This window comes from Perna viridis, unplaced genomic scaffold (assembly GCF_037379345.1).
Source record: "Perna viridis isolate PV_CMFRI_1.1 ecotype Kerala unplaced genomic scaffold, ASM3737934v1 SUPER_16.27, whole genome shotgun sequence".
Classification (NCBI taxonomy): Eukaryota; Metazoa; Mollusca; class Bivalvia; order Mytilida; family Mytilidae; genus Perna; species Perna viridis.
The window spans coordinates 41602-58377 of record NW_028288530.1 but is presented as its reverse complement, the minus strand read 5'-3'; the positions used below and the strand labels follow the sequence as shown (position 1 = coordinate 58377).

General features: G+C 32.1%; 2 long non-coding RNA genes across 2 annotated transcripts; one reads left to right on the top strand and one right to left on the bottom strand.

Moving 5' to 3' along the window:
- The first annotated feature begins 747 nt into the window (after nucleotides 1–747).
- LOC148596416 (uncharacterized) lies at nucleotides 748–8925 on the top strand. The gene is made up of 3 exons (XR_015919268.1): nucleotides 748–3326; nucleotides 3841–4097; nucleotides 4791–8925. It is a non-coding gene; the product is annotated as an uncharacterized LOC148596416 (long non-coding RNA).
- On the bottom strand, nucleotides 8037–13574 carry LOC148596415 (uncharacterized). The gene is made up of 4 exons (XR_015919269.1): nucleotides 12546–13574; nucleotides 10572–10650; nucleotides 9217–9305; nucleotides 8037–8116 (listed from the first exon to the last, which is right to left on the bottom strand). It is a non-coding gene; the product is annotated as an uncharacterized LOC148596415 (long non-coding RNA).
- Between the last annotated feature and the right edge of the window lie 3202 nt (nucleotides 13575–16776).

Sequence of the window (16776 nt, the reverse complement as noted above, 5' to 3'; positions counted from 1 at the left end):
ATAATAATTGGTTATCGTTAATTACCAGAATATGATCATTCCTGCCAACAACGAATTAAGATTTAACTAGTGCACAGAAAAATTTCCGCACATCCGTTACATCTAGGCGTTCTTCGGCATTCCTGATCATATTTTGGTTATTAAAGAATCAAAAATATTTAAAACAACACTGTTGCAATACCTGGTTATCGATCTTTTTGAAAATTGTAGAGCTGTTAATAATTAAATTCATGCAAAGAGAGCAAAGATAATCCTATCAAAAACATTAAAGAATTAGTCCTTTGAAGTATTTTTAATGAGCCAATACTGTAAACTGTAAACAATATCGATTGTAAACAGTATGTTTCAAAAGAAAATGAACATATTGCATATTGTTAAGAAAATAGAAGTATTTAAAATAACTATTAATTTTTTCGTCATGTGTTTTTTTATAATTATTATTAAAGAATGCAGTATATTTGATAGTTAATTTAGAAATGTAAATGTGAATGCTGAAGTATAGACTTCCAAATATTTTGTTTTACATGTTTCATATTGAAAACATATGAAGCAAATCGTGTGAACACTGTTCAATTAGGTGCCTTTTAAAGGAAAAATATATAAATGATCGGTTATCTATCGACGTAGTTAATATACTTAATCAATACCGATGTGGACTGAAATATTTTGGATTGTCTGCAATGTAAATTTAATAACAAGAAATAAAAACGTATTTACACTATGAATAATTTTTATTTTTAGATTGGTTGGTTGAGGAACAGGAAATTTGGAACTTATTAAAGCTAAGTTATTGCTTATTAAACAGTTTTATTACAGTTGTTAATGCACTCATACACAATCGTCATATATAGTACCAAGACCGATCTATGCAACTAAGTTTACGATCATTTATTAATAAGTTAATAGTTTCAGATCATTTGTTCAACTGTCAAACAGTTTCTGTAAAAAAACCGCGGCGGCATTCTGCAAACGAAATCTGGCACTAGTTTTTGATCTATCACAGATCAGTTAATATCATCCATTAACCAGAGAAATTGTTTCGCTGATAAGTTCAGAGTCATATGTAAACATATTATTAATAATTATAAGCTTATTCGGCTGTTAAAGGTAAAACGTGATTGACAAATATACAGTAGCGATCCCTTCTACCTACTCTTGAAATCCGTCAGAATCTGTCAGACAAAAAAAGAGGTCCATGACAGAAAATAGAACAAAATTCCTTACAGAGTCTGACCGATCCTGACAGAAACTGTCCTGGGTCACGACAAAGAAAAACGAAAAGCTGTTCTAAACTGTCATACCATTGGACAGTTATTGATACTAGTTCAGTCTATGTTAGAACAGGAAGACTGGTTAAAAAATAGTGGACACAGTACTAAATAGTTGAATTTTTCTGTCTGATGGTATTTGGACTATTTTAATACTTAAAAGCAATAAATCATTAAAATTAATATTGAATTAACGACCTGTTGTCTGATGGTTTGATATAGCTATCATGTGGGTGACTATGACATATATATTCTAGTCAAAATACTTTAGATATGACATTTTCTTGCAAAATGTATGGGTGTGAGCACTTTCCAATTTCCAAAAGGGTATTTTATCATTGTAAAAGTGTTCAATGTAAGTATCATGCTGGTAATTGGGACATATTTGTGATAGTCAAAATTCTAAAAATACATATATTTGCAAAATGTATGAGTACGAGCACTTTTAATTTTCTTAAGAGTCTACAATTATTTAATAACATGTTACTTTGTTTTAAGTTTAACTAATATGTGGGTGACTACAACACACATATTTCAGTCACAACTCTATAAGAATGATATTTCTTGTAAAATGCATGAATGCAAGCACTTATAATTTCCATTACGTCTAAAAGAATTGAATATAATGGTTTATTTTTTTCATTTCATGTGGGTGCTCATGACTGCGACACATACATTTCAGTCATAATTCTTTACAAATTACACTTTTTTTTTGCAAATTGTACGAGTATGAACACTTTTATTCCCGATAAAGCTCTTATATATATAAAATATATGAGGCTAAACACTTTAAATTTTAATAAGAGTATACAATTATTGTATGAAATGTCAATCTAAATTTCATTTGGTAGCGTGTGACACATATACTTCAGTCCAAATTACTATACATTCGACATTTTCATGCAAAGCATTTGTAATTTCGATAAGTCGAAGCTCATTGGATATGTGTTTGCAGAATCTTTGAGTGCGAGCACTTATGATTTCAATAAGGATCTTAAATTATTGTATACAATGTATTTGTTTTAAATCTTACTATCATTTGGATGACTGTGACAAATATATTTCAGTCAGAATTATTTTAATTTGACATTTTTTTGCAAATATATGAGTGCGAACACTTTCAAGTGACGTAGCGCCTGGTACGGTAGATATGGCAAGGGTCGTACCAATATTGTCTGTTGGTACTGGATGTTGTACATTAATTGAAACATAGGGTAACAGCTAACTAGAATAAGTTAAAATATAACAAAGCTTCCTTCTCACCATACCATTTGAAAATATGTCATAAACTATTCTAATCAACGCAATTAAGAAGTTGAATATTACTGGCTAGATGATGTTATTCAGATTGACAGATTGATGTCAAACATAACAGTTTCTAATTAGAGAGTTTCAAGACCCATGCTAGATTACGACATAGTTTATTTAAACCCCCGACAGATTCTGGCAAGGTGTGTCGCGATTTAGAACAGTTTCTGATTGTTTAGAACTTTTCAATGAGAGCAAACTCTCACAGAATCGAAGAGTGGTGAGGAATGTGCCAACTGTATATAGTATGTACGAAATTAGTCTATGTTATGGAGTTCTTTGCTCTTATTCGATTTCGAATATGTCATAAATTTATCTTTATTGCAGATTTGTCATTTATTAGGGTAAACAAAGATGACAAGAAGACACGCGACCACAGATAACGACAGCGCTATTAATAGTAAAAGTGTAGATTAAAACAAAATCCACAAAAATGAAAAAAAAAGTGTTATTGTGTTCAAATCGGGTTTAGTAATTCCTTCTACATCGTGATGGGCCTAAATGAATACGCATTCATGAAATTCCTTACGGAGGTGAAGCCTGAAATCGCAATGTTGAATGTCTGGACAGGAAGTTTAATTTAGTAATTCATCAATTGAGAAAGATTTAATGTGCGTGCCTCGAAGCTGTCCAGCAGAAACTATCGTATACTGCATTTTTGTTTTGCATGTGTCAAGTGTTGTTACTCGATCAATATCACAATGAAGATGATAGAGAAATATAAATGTTTACCACTTTAACAATGCTAAGGTAAGCCTTACAAAAAATAATCATATTCGTCCTTTATTTTTGTACTAACAACATGCGGCTATTATTGCAACATATATTTCTGAATATTTATTTAATTTTTTGGTAACAATTTAAGACAAGGTTGGAGACAAAATTCTATTTAAACTAAGAGCTTACAGTTAAAAGTTCGCAATTTCATAAGCCTTTTCTTTAACTTATCCTTTGTCGATATCAACTTGTTTTGTTTCGGGAGATATTTATTTGATTTGATGTAATATTAAGCAATTTGCTTTATATTGTATTGTAAGATTGTAAAAAAACACATACAACCCTATCACTATCTAATTTACGTTTACAACTTTGTATGGCGTAAAATTTAGAACCTGGATGTAATTACATGGTAACTTTCTGTATAACAACTCGGTTTAAGTTTGACCTTTTACCTTTTGAACTTTTTGCGGATATATCAACCACATGGGCTTTGTCTAATTTGCACTTTTTTATTTGAATTTCATATCTTAAAATATAATTTTAGATCTGGATGACACCATGATCATCATTTTGTAAATATGTTGACATTTAATAAGTGTATCCATCTACACCACGAACAATGAATTATTCAACTTGTTACAGTTTTCCTTCCTCTTTTGTCTACTGTAGACTTGACTTTTTTATGAGCAATTCGGTGGGTGTTACTAAAAAGCAGAGGACGCTTACCATACCGGTGGACCTGGTGCATGCTTTCAGTTTTTATGTATGAAGTCCGAGTTGCCCATTTACTTTTGTTACTTTGTATGTATTATTTTCGTTATATAATGTTTTCGTTGTGTCTGTCTGTTTTTCATGTCTGGTCTTTGTCCCTAGATTACATTCATTTTATTTACGCCAGACTCTTGATTAATATCTCATGGACATTTTTACATTTAAGAAGAGACTTAATTCTTTTTAAATAATAAGATAATTATATTTTATAATTCGTAGTATTTTAAGACCAAGACAACACGAACATCATGTTTGATGTCTTTGTTTAGATAGTATACATACATTACATCGCCATATTTCCTTTGAATTGTTTTGTTTGTTCATTGTCGTTGTTCGTTATTTGTAAACTTTGCGTTATTCCTTCCAGTAAATCGTCTAAATATTTCTTTAAGATATAATAAACGTTGAAACGAAATTTTGTTGTATATTTTTTATCGAGTTTATATGTATCATACCAAAAAAAAATCTAAATATTCCCACAACCGTCTTGAAAGTTGCCTCAAATATATTACGATATGAGTACATTGCGTAGAAGATACAAGTGTTAAGAAGTTGGTATTGTAACTTTGATTATTTTCCACCTTATTTGTTTAAATAAAAGTACTGATAATACCAGCAATTTTTAAATGCATGCATATTTTTACTAATTGCAATTACCTGTATATGTTTGAACCAATTAGTTAAATGGATTTCATATCTTAAGTGTTTTTTTTTTATTTGCAGATATAAAGACGACATTTCTAGATGTTTAGCAGTCATCGGAATAATGCATCTTTTTATGAATAAAGTCAAACAATGTTTTTTTTTCTAAGCAGAAATCGGAGAAACCACGATTACTAACTTCATTGTTCCCATGGTTTTACTATTGGTTCTTCCCCTCAGTTAGGCTTATTTTAGTTAATACTTATATTTTTCTGGATATTTATTTTTACAGTTGCAAAGAGCTAAATGTAATTGTAGAATATCACGTTAAAGTCATTAATGCGTGAAATGGGGAGGATTGTGATCATGCTAAAGTACTTTAAGCCCGCCGCATTTATTGAGCCTGCCCCAAGTCAGGAATTGCAGGGCCACTGTACATATTGCTTCGTTTTCAATGTCAGTTTACTTTTATGTTGCTGGAGTCGATAGGGGCAACCGTTTGCTCTACCCATGTATATTGTTATTTTGGGCTAGCTGCAATATAACCCATGGTTTGAAAGTTTGCTCCTCATTCACTAAAGACGAATAGGTGGCTTTGAGCTGATATGTATCCCTCCCCATGGAGTTGTTCTCTCTTTTATGCATTCACTACATCCTGCGTTTTCAGACTAAAAACTGAGAATAATATACACAGAATATCTTAAATTAAACAAACTCAACAAAACCATTACAGAACAAAAAATAAACCTTAAACTAACAAACCAAAAACCACAGAAATAACAAACAAATTATAGATAACAAAAAATAAAACCGGCAAAACCAAACAACATAAAACAACCTAGACCGTATAAAAAAGTTGGGGCAATCCTCAGATTTGGTTAGTTATACGGAGGTATGGAACAGTCTTTAAAACCGACACAACAGTTCCATAATAATGTTATATAAAGAGTTTGATCACAATGAAAAATGATTTTATAAGTTTTGTGTGTCCTTCAATGTATTTATTGTAACAATTGTCACAAACAAATACTGAAATTGAAGGAGTATCACCATAGGTTATTGTGTATATGTAGAAAGACGGTTGATACAATCGATTTGCCATTCTCTAATGATTACATCCAGTTTTTCCTTTTGCCAGGAATTTTCATCTGTCTGATGGTACACGAATGTGATGGGCTACACTAAACATCTAAAAATCAGGCTTACCGAATCTCGTGAATATCACTTCTTTACAACATTTATAGCCGACCCAATAATTTTACGACAGTTGAATTGTGGCTTTTTCCACTACAAGAACAAATTAAAGTAATGTGTCAAGGTCGCCCTGAACATGAACTACTCCTTAAAAACGCTCCCATTGTGTTCCAATATTATTGTAAACGGGGCAGAAAATCCTCATTCAATTTAGAGTGATGTCTGCACGTTGCAGTATATTACTTCCTATATTTATTTCTCATTATTTGTCTCTTGACTTTAAAATCATTTGTTCTGCTTTGGGCTGTTAAGATAGACCTTTTATGCTTACCAATCGTTTACCTACATTTATGGCGATAAACTGAAGATTTAAAAATCTTTGAGGCTCTGATCTAAAGCGTTTAGTGCGAGAGTTATTGTACATGTAATGTACCGTTTTTGTGTTGGTTAAAATGTCATATAGATGAACGTCCGGGAGTATCAATGTGATTAGTACTTAAATGACTTACATTACACATAGAAAAAAAAAAGATGAATAAATGAACATTCAATCAATGTTAAGGGCATTATGAAACATTAACAAATACAATGTGCAGACCGAACATTTTCATATATAAGTTGAACTGAAACAATTGAATTGAATTGAAAAGACGTGGATAATCTATAAAGTGTTATTTGCACTTTGACCAACGAAATATTATCTTTTCAATAAATTTAAATATTTGCACTGATGAAGAATTATTCCTTCTGAATTGTTATTATATTAAGATAAAAAAAACTGTCTCCTTAAACACGCTTGGTTAGAGACTCACATATTTCCAAATCTTCAGTTGAGATACAATGAAGAATATCCGAAATGTTAGCAATGAAATGCTACGGATAAAGGATCAAATATAACTTTAATCAAAACGGGATTAATTTGAAAGTCAGGATACTAAGATGAAATAAAAAACATGGCGAAATGCATAACTAACAACAAACAGGAAAGTAAAATGAATGAGTAACCTCTATTCCATTAATAAATATGCATTTGGGCCTAAAGCTTTGTAGGATATAAACCTTATTTATCTTTAGGAGTTATTAATGTCAAAGAAGGCCATGACAAATCGCATGCATTTGTTCATATGTCATTGTTTGTAAAGAATTTGTAAAGTATTGATATTCTCGCAATTTTAAGTTAAATGCAGCACAAACATTAGTGTGATATTAACAAAATGGAAACTCCATGCTCGGGATTAGATTGAAAATAACTATCGGTGAATGGGGAATCAATGCTTTTGATTGCATTTTCTTTCACGGAAAACCAGAACCCATGTTTTTATTTGTAGTTGTCTACTAGACATATTGGTCAAACTCGGTATCAAAGAATAATATAGGGAACCAAGGTTATAGCGGTAATCCGGTAATCAAAAGAATGCAACCCAGGGACAAAGACCAGACATGGGAAACAGACATACACAAAGTAACTAAAATCATATATACAAAGTAACAAAAGCAAATGAGCAACTCGGACTCAAACCTGAGAGCATGGATCAGGTGCAACGGTGTGGGTAAGCGTCTTCTGATTTTCTAGAAACACCTACCCAGTTGCTCATAAAAAGTCAAGTCCTGGGTAGTCGAAAGAGAAAAGGGAAACCATGACACGTTGAACAAATCAGTTTTCAAGGCGCAGATGAATACACCTAACGGTCAACGAGTTCACGATGACGACCATAAAACATCCGTTGTAATGATTTCAATCTTGTAGCAATAAAGCCCTGTCATGAAGCTTATGTATTAGAATTTTAACGCGATTAAAAAAAATCTGCATGGTTACGGCAAGCTCTGAGATAACCTAAAAGTTTTGATATGCTCCCTACGCAGGTGCTGACGGGATGTTGCCACATATGAAAGGAAAGTTGACAATTTTGAATTGAAAGTCACGATTGTCGTAAAGTTTACGTCAAGATATAAGGCTGTAGTATCTTATATATCAAGCTCTTTGGGGTAGATGCAATATATCAAATCCCCGAATTTAGGATTGTTTAAAAATAATACTTCACCTATATAACGCAAACTCATGTTCAAGGATCTAGTTAAACTATATTGTTTCTTCAAATCAGATCAGCTATAAAATAAGCTCCATGAGACTGAAGGAATAGGTCAAATCATCATAGAAGTTACGTGTATTTATCGTATCGATTTTGATAAAGGGTCTCTTACTCTATAACGGTCTGCAAATGAATAAACAAAAAACAGACAAGATATATGTCAATCACCTGTCAGATATAAAGTTGATGGTTTGAACGAATTAAAAAGAATGTGCTAAGAGTAAATCGCATTCCGAAAAATATTTTAACGCACGAAGAACAAGTACAAAGGTGTTTGCAGGCCGAACCAAAACGTTATGTATACGAACCGCTAACGATCTAGACGTATTGACAACTGATAGGAAATAAATTGAACGATTTCATAGCGAATACACAACGACTCTTACTAAATAATATATGAATTTATCACTTTTTATGAATAAGTGAACAAATTAAAGAAAATTGCAGGTCTTACTGTTTTACTGTTGTTCAATGTTGATATTTCTTCTTTAATTAGAGCTAATCCGAAAACAAAAACATGTACTACAAGAAGATAGTTTTACGGGACTGTATTATTGATATTACTTAATTAAAAACCCACATTGCTACATGTGTGGCTAATTCTTCAATACTTAGTGTAATGAATTAATTACGGGAGTTTTCTCATTGATATTTGGGGTAAAAATGTTTCAAACTTTTCAAAAAAAAAAAAAAACTCTTAAAAATATCTACATCAATGTTAAAAACAAATCAGTATATATCATATCTACAGTTGATAAGATCATAGTGTGTCAGCAAAACCCACCCGTGCACTGAATACGTAGAAAAAAATATATCAAAACTACCCAACTGAGATAAAAAAATGTCAGTTCAAGGCCACTTATGGGTCTTCAATGAACGAAGAGGTCTATTTACCAAAAAAAAAAAAAAATAAAAAAAAAAAAAAAAAAAAACGTAATTGTTAAATAATTGACTATTGAATATCAATTATGTAAAAAATATAAGTTTTCGTACATGTAATGTACTGTTTTATGATTAAAAAGTCATATTGCTGAACACCCGGTAGTATCAATGTGATTAGTACTTGAATGATGCTCTTCAATGATGTACTTTTTTTTTAAATTGTTATACAATCACAATAAATAACCAGATAACGATATATTAGTATGAACACATTTGTTATAAATTTAATATTATTAAACCGAAAACGTCCTGCTGTTTTTCAACTATTAGTTAAATCTTACCAAAATATTATACTCCAGTGCATATTGACCTTTTTCACAATAGTTAGGTTTCGTCCAATCACCAAAACTATCGATACCATTCGTTACAACTATAAAAAAATAACTAGTTGCCTTTAAAGAATGCATATCGGGTTTATTCATACAATCGAATGTATGTTAAATTTGTCTATATCAGAAAATTTCATTTAAAGATAAAATAAAAGGAAAAGAATGTTAAACCTATATTTTTCGATTCTGAACTCGTCATATCAAACATACATGATCTACGCCAATCTAGAACTTATCAGCGTTGTGTCAAAACACTTCCATTGATCAGCCGGTTTAGGGAAGAGTAATCAAGGGAACCAAGGTTATAACGGTAATCAAAAGAATGTAATACAGGGACAAAGACCCGACATGGAAAACAGACATACACAACAAAGAACATAAAGTAATTAAAATCATACATACAAAGTAACAAAAGTAAATAAGCAACTCGGATTCCACTAAAACTGGAAGCATGACCAGGCGCACCAGTAGGGTAAGCGTCCTACCGTAAAAAATCCAATAAATACTGTTTTAAGTCCCCAGAGTGTGAGAAAAACTGTCTCTGAATGTGTTTTCTCATTTTTTTTCCATCTATACATCCTTTTTTCATTATATGAATGTATGGAGCTGAACACAAGGCAGAAATATCCCCAATCTGGGGAAGCAGACCAATTATTAGATTGGCTACAGAATCCATATAGGAAAAAGATGAATCGGCTATGAGACAAGTCGGCCAAACATTGCTAACCCATAGATAGCAGAATTTAATTATCCATCACAGTTGATATTGAGCATTACAGTCTGTTAACACATAGAAAACGGCCCGTGGACCCATAGATAACAGTGTTATCACATAGATAGAGACGATTGATTTGTATATCAAAGTGCTTATTTTTAGCAGTGTGAAGTTGGTTACTTATTCGACATTCGTTTGATATTCAATTTGCATTCGTTTGATATTCATTTGATTTTTATTTCACATTCGATTGACATTAATTTCATTTTCATCAATTTCCAATTTAGATATAATTTGTATTTTTATATTCAAAATAAAAAAAATCAAAAAGATTACAGATCAATACTCGGATATCGATCCACAGAGCTCCAAAATTGTCGGTTTTCACATCAGACCTGTATATTTTAGCGACTTTTTCCCCCGTTAACCGGAAGTGTTTCAAGCAGCCACTATATAATATACACCATTACATGTTGATAATGTAAACAAAAAATACCACTAAGTGCAAAAGTATAAAGAAGGTCTTTCAACATAAAATTGGGGTCCTAGTTCATATTGGTTACGCCACGCTAGATAGTAGTATAATTTTTACCTCTGAAAATACAGGTGAGGGCCACAGGTGTTTCTGTCTACCTTGGAGCTGGTGGCGCACAGTGGTCTAATGACAACAACTGGAATAATTAAAACAAAAAAGATCAATTTGAAGACAGAAGCTTTCGGTTTATATGTAACTGCCCAACTTGTTAGAATTTTATATCCATTTTCAGGTATGTCCTGTAATCTGTAAACATTACTGTATCGAAGTTGAGGGCCTCCTAACGGTGATTGCTTAAGAAATCTTTGCATTTGCACCGAAGTCTATATTTTCCTTAATAATTACTTCCGACAATAAAGAAAAATGTTGAGTACGAGTAAATAAATCTGTAAATTTGAGAAATGCTTTGGACTAATCATTACAAGTTAAGAACAATGAAAACAAAATGTGTCTTAACCGTTATAAAGACATTCCAAAAAACATCCCTTATACAATAATACAAATACAATCATTTAAATATATATAAATTGTCCATATTGCGTATGATTTCAAACAGACGACAACAACAAAACGTCTGAGTGGCAAACGAGAAATCACTTCATTACAAACCTACTGACATAACCCCTAATTAGCAATTAGTAAATATCATTATGGCCGAAGTTTTACAGTCGACATGAAGATTTGATAACCGATTTAAAGTTTCTGAATAGGACATTCCAGATAGACATTGTGTGATGTTAGTATATGTAATAAACGAATATTTTCTTTCACAATGGGGCAGATTTTAATGGTTAAGTGTGGTTACCATTCTTTTGCCCAGAAAGAAAAATAAAAGAAAAAGAAATAAAAGAACTAGGTTTCAAAAATTTTTCAAATCCTACTGGCATTTTGCTTCATCATTTGTTTTTTTCGTATTCATCTGCGCCATGAAACTGATTTACTCAACGTGTCATAGTTTTCCTCTCCTCTTTCGAGCAACTCGGCGGGTGTTTCTAGAAAAGTAGAGGACGCTCACCCTTTTGTTGGACCTGGTCCATGCTGCTAATTTTTATTGGCGTCTGAGTTGCTCATTTGCTTTTGTTACTTTGTATGTATAATTTTGGTCACTTCATGTTCTTTGTTGTGTATGTCTGTTTTCCATGCCTCTGGATTACAGTCTTTTGATTACCGCTATAACCTTGGTTTCCTTGAGTATTCTTTCAAAGTAAGAACTGTTTTTAATTTATTGTACACACAATCATATTTCAGAAACATGATCAATCGAAAAAAAATTGCTATGAAACCGATCGGTAATAGGTTGTGTACAGAACACAGTTTTTGTGATCACCACAAATTCAGATGAGATTTGTTAAGATTCGTAAAACCAACATCTTAGCCTGTTGACACCTGGATATGGGAAAATTCGATCCTGGTTCAACTTTAAAAAGTGAGATTCTGTATCATTATTCTATCTTTATTTATCTCTGGGATGTCGTAAAAGGAGTCAACAGGAATATGGTAAACGGTTACTCCCTTCACACATCATTATACAAAAAAAATAATCGAACAGAAAAACTCACTTAATTAAATGTTTCTTTATATATGGATAGACAGCCAGTTAATCACTACAAATATTTTCTGCTGAAAAAATGTTTTGTCAGATATCATTCTAATTTGTATTTTTTTTTGTCATAGAAACATTTTTGTGATTGTAAAGAAAACCTGAAATAGATGCCTATCAGAAATTATAACTGAAAATTTCTAAACTATGGTCAACCCTGAGATTTCAAGGTTTTTGTTAATTAACGAAAATAATATTGTTAAGAAAAAGACTCAATAAACTTAATTCATTTGGTATGGACACATTTTGACCACTAATACAACGATGACAGACAACTTATAAACAAACATTGAAAAAAAGAGTAACAACTTTTTGTTATTTTTTTACAGTGAAGACGGTGGTCCATTTCTCATGGCAGAGAACCGCTAAACAATAAGCTTATATTAATCAATTTTCAATTTTCATTATTGCCATAATCTTAAGCATCTTACCAACTGATGAAGTTTTAACATTCAATTCGACAGCAGATTAAGTTTTCACGGATTTCTTTGACATCGTATGGACATGACATGAAATTACTCCGTTGGAGAAAGAGGGAAGATGCACTTCCTTTGCTCCTGGTCCATACTTATGTTTTGAAGTTGAGCCTGATCGATCCTTCACTTTTAGTGTGCTTGCGTCACGTTTCAGTTTATTCTTTGATCTTACTGTTTCAATTTTTGGCTCAATAGTTTCCCTTTACTTTCAAACCTTTGTCTTGGCTTGAATTTGATCTTACATCCATTCCATTCTAACGCCTATGAGATTTTTTTGGACCATTGACAAAATCTTTGCAGTTCTGGCATCAAATAACTGTACAATCATTTGATAGGTATTTTGATTTTTTCTTCATTAAGAATGATTGGACTTAAATGTTCTGTCCGTCGGTATGCTAACCAATCTCAATACTTCGCTCACGCCTAACCAGTCGCCAAAGACACCACTCGCGTACTTTAATATATTTGTTTTTTTTTTATCTTTTAGCAGGACAGGATGATACATATGTTGTTGCAAAGTGTTTCATTTAGTCCTCTCCATTGAATAATTTTTTATTCATACCTATTTTCTATGCAGAATATAAATTATTGAACATTCAATCACTCGCCCTATTAAAACCTGGTATTAATCCAAACTGAAAAAAAAGGTACATCACAAATTACACGTGTTTACTAGAAGAGTAGTCAGGGGAACCAAGATTCTAGAGGAAATCAAAAGAATAAAATATAGGGGCAAAGACCGGACATGGAAAACATAGAGAACCGTTCGGAGTCCACTAAAAATATTAATTTTGCTTTTATCAATGCTTATTACCATATCATGCTATTCAGAATATTGCCCTAAGTATAGTTACGATCTCATTTGCTTATTTAAGACAGTTCATTAAAGGCCCCCCACAAATGAATGTACGTTTACAAACAATATACTGAAACTTATTACAAAGATATCGGTATTATACAAAATTATACCAAACGAAATGATTTAATAACGTAAAACGATAAAGTGTAAAGGCATACACATATTTTCAATTCATGTGTAATCTTTCTAACATTTGTAGAATATATATATTTGTGTCTAAAAAGATGAAGTAATCGTCCTCTTATATTATGATAGCCGATATGAAAGGCCTTTATGTCAATCAGATGTTTTTGTTTCGTGTTTGTGACTCAATTGCTCGACGGTCTAAGTCTTCCTTGTACAGCATATCTGAAGAACCATAATTAACATAAATAACATTATGCAACTCAATGTCTCATCTTTACAATTGTATCCAAAAAGACGCAGTAACCCTTACGATTTGAAAAAAAGAATGCTTCATTTATTTTTTGGCAACACAAAGGTTCGTAAATGGGTGACATAAGGACAGCAAAAAATCATATTTTAGTCGATGAGTGAGGGTTTGGGGTAGGTCGAGGTCGCAAAGTGGGTTATTAAAGCCTACGTACTACATGAAAGACTGAACCGCCTAAATTAGACTGAACAAATCTTAAATGGTCACGCACAGCAGGTATCTTACATTTAGATACTGAACGTCTGAATTAATATGAAACATGAAACAAATTTTGTCCAGACCGAAATGGTCTTTTAAGACTTTAACCAAAGTACTTGTGGAGGTAATGCCTATATGTCCTTCGGAACACCAAAATAATGCTTAAAACTGGCACTTGTTTTGCACCTAAAATAATTATTTTGGGTAAATGTATTTTATTCATCTTTATGTCAACCATTTCAAGAATTGTGAAGTGTCTAATGCACTTCACTCTGAGAAATTAATTTAACAGATATATTTGCACGAATTTAGTGTGTGGCCAGTAGTACTTTTTTGTATGTTGTCTGACTCAAATCAAGGTTCATTATATTTAATAGACTATTTTCTCTAGCTCACCTTACGTACATGCATACTTCATGATACGTATTTGCATTATTTTCTTTATTGTCCTAAAAATGCTGAAGTAACTTCATTTGCAAGGCTTATCCTTATACTTATCGTCCGAGGTCTATTTAATCAAATGTTTCAAAGTATTCCGAGATCGATGTGCTTAAAAAGCTATACTACTTTTTCCTACCGGTACACCTGGTTCATGTTCCCAGTTTGAACTAACGGGTGAAATTGTTTGATAACATAAGGATTTCATAATTAATGCCTTAAGACTCCGATGAACCAAAACTATAATAATTGAAGTTCATCAAGGTGTTTGAAAAAAATGTTCAAGACGGTTTTAGTAGGATTATCATAAGATTTCAATATTTTTTCTTTCATTATTTGAAGATGGTATAATATGATGACTATTTACATAGTCTGATAACACAGATAATTACAGAGACTATAGGAAATGTCTTCTGTCACCAAGAGTATTTTAATTCTTTGTATTGATAATTTGGAACTCAGGTAATTGAAGATCCTTAAACATCTTAAAAAGCTGTAATAAGTTTCCGATTGCTTTGATAACCTCCGGGAGAGAGACATAATTTGATTGCTTGGTTAAACAAATCAAAAGATTAAAAAGACAATACTGATCCGTAAAAGTGAACATTGATTAAAAGATATACCAAGTTTATATCATGTGGAAAACGATATAATCTCTAAAAGCTCATGTAACAGAGTGTATCCGTTGTTTGATTATAAAATACCCCTATAACGTTACCTCAGGAGATATCTGTAGTTCTGAACACTGACACTGAATTGTATCTGATATGTTCCACCCTTTGTTATTTAAAATATGATAGTTCTTCTTTGTTGTTGTCATCGTGTGTTTCTTTTGTCCGTTTGTCCAAAGTCTGATTATATCATGTTCCTGTAACTTTATTACGATCTGTTAAATATCTGGTTTAGAATTTTGGATTTTATTTGAGGTATTCTTTATAAGTTGATGGGGTGAATTGAAATGTATCCAATGCACTTAAGTACCACCTCGTTTGTCATGTCGGTGGCAAATATATAAAAATATGATATGAAACATATTTAAAAGAACAAATTTACATCCAATTTTCTGTCTACAATATATGTCACTAATGCATCCATTGTTATTTTATTTCTGAATGGCTGAATTTAAAACAAAAGTGTTTATATATCTTTCTACAGTCAATTAAAAAAATGATATAAACGCAAGTATGTATTTCCTTGTTACCATAAAGCGGGTAGTTTCCGATGGGTTCTTAATTTGGCGCTTTTCAGCAGTCTGTTTAAACTATATTTACTCAGAGCCTAAAAACTTAGTGCACCACTTTACATCTGCAAAATTAAATATCCGCAAAACTTGTTGCATACTTTTTTCGGTTTAATATCGTTGAAATTTACACCACGCCAAAATATGGTATATTTTTGCAATAAGAACTTAGCCCCAAATATAAAGAAATAGATTTTAATAATTAATTTAATAATCGCTCATATAATCGTAAGTCACCATTTGGGATTCGAAACGTTTCCGATTGAGTTATGCACTGATATTAGCCTAGTGGTATGAATTTTAAGAACAAAGTTATCGATTCAATTGTGTTATGCAAATTGTATTACCGTATACCGTATTCTTCATTTGTCAATAAGATATGAATAATTTGTACATCAGAGTGTTTGTCTTCAAGAGAATGGGGGAAAAAAAACAACAACATTTTAACCTTTTCGGAGTGGATACAGGCCTTGAGGGCTTTGGTTTTGAAATGTAGGTCAATGACTGTCAATGTCAGTTTTCAATGTGCCCGATGTAGAAAAAAACTTTGTCCACTAAACAGGACAAACATATTATCGTACCAGCATACAAAGTCCAATACAACATTGTCTGTGTTTGGAAAACGTATTTCATCCAATGTTTATTATTAGAGATAGACGTGGAAATCAATAGCGGCTATAAGACATATACTGCTGCTACCAAATTCTTCGTCTTCCTTAACTCCACAGGAATCCACACAAACAACGCTACATGGCTGGATCTGCAAAATGTACCACCAACCCTCTTTCAAAAGTTCTAACTTTATATTCACATCTGTAAAAAAGGTATACATTCCGTAATTTTTCTAAATATGTCTGAAAAATACTTGGATTTTCTCGACTGAGTCTCACCATATCCAATCAAATCTCAAAAAGTCTTGACTGTGTCTCGACTTGTTTTGACTCAGTCTCGACTTGTCTTATCTTGTCTTGACCAGTCTTTACCAAGTTTTCACAAATCTCCACCTGTCTAGAAGAGT